The sequence below is a fragment of the Etheostoma spectabile genome, chromosome 17, assembly GCF_008692095.1.
Source record: "Etheostoma spectabile isolate EspeVRDwgs_2016 chromosome 17, UIUC_Espe_1.0, whole genome shotgun sequence".
Lineage (NCBI taxonomy): Eukaryota > Metazoa > Chordata > Actinopteri > Perciformes > Percidae > Etheostoma > Etheostoma spectabile.
The window spans coordinates 16,647,658-16,648,251 of record NC_045749.1 but is presented as its reverse complement, the minus strand read 5'-3'; the positions used below and the strand labels follow the sequence as shown (position 1 = coordinate 16,648,251).

The following is a 594-nucleotide window of genomic DNA, read 5'->3' as shown; positions in this document are numbered from 1 at the left end:
TGTGTGTGTGTGTGTGTGTGTGTGCGTGTGCGCGTGCGCAACAAGAATGCTGCCCCAATCCTTCAACCTACAGTTGTGTTCTAAATAATAGCAGTGGAATAGCAGCTGTGTTTAAAAAAAAAAAGAGAATAATGCTCAAAATCCTTAAAATAGCTTTTAATTCCATAATATCAATGCATTGGGAACACTGCACAGTCAGTTCCAACTCCAAACATGACAAAAATTGATCACGTTTTTGAAAACAAAATAGCAGTATTTGCGTTTTTCTTTACAAACTCAAACGTTTACTGTATAAACTGAAAAATGTCTCAAGGGTTTGCTTTACTTTGAATCACTACGCTAATATTTAGTTGCATAACCATTATTTCTGAGAACTAATTCACATCTGTGTTGCATGGAGTCAACCAACTTCTGGCACCTGTGAACAGGTTTTCCAGCCCGGGACGATTAAACTACATTCCACAATTCCATTGCATAATTGTTTTTTGCCTCAGAAACAGCATTTGTTGTCGGACAAACTGTCTGTGGCCCCTAGACCCAAAAAGAACAGTCCACAGAATGTCGCGCCATTTCTCCTTTGGCCAGTCAATGTGT

At 39.1% G+C, this 594-nt stretch overlaps 1 long non-coding RNA gene across 1 annotated transcript in view; it reads right to left on the bottom strand.

Annotated features, from left to right (window-relative positions):
* The window catches only part of LOC116705175 (uncharacterized), an 18,558-nt gene that overhangs the window by 12,860 nt on the left and 5,104 nt on the right, over nt 1–594 (bottom strand). The window contains exon 2 of the long non-coding RNA XR_004335870.1: nt 516–522. This is a non-coding gene — a long non-coding RNA (uncharacterized LOC116705175). The remainder of the gene's footprint in view (nt 1–515; nt 523–594) is intronic.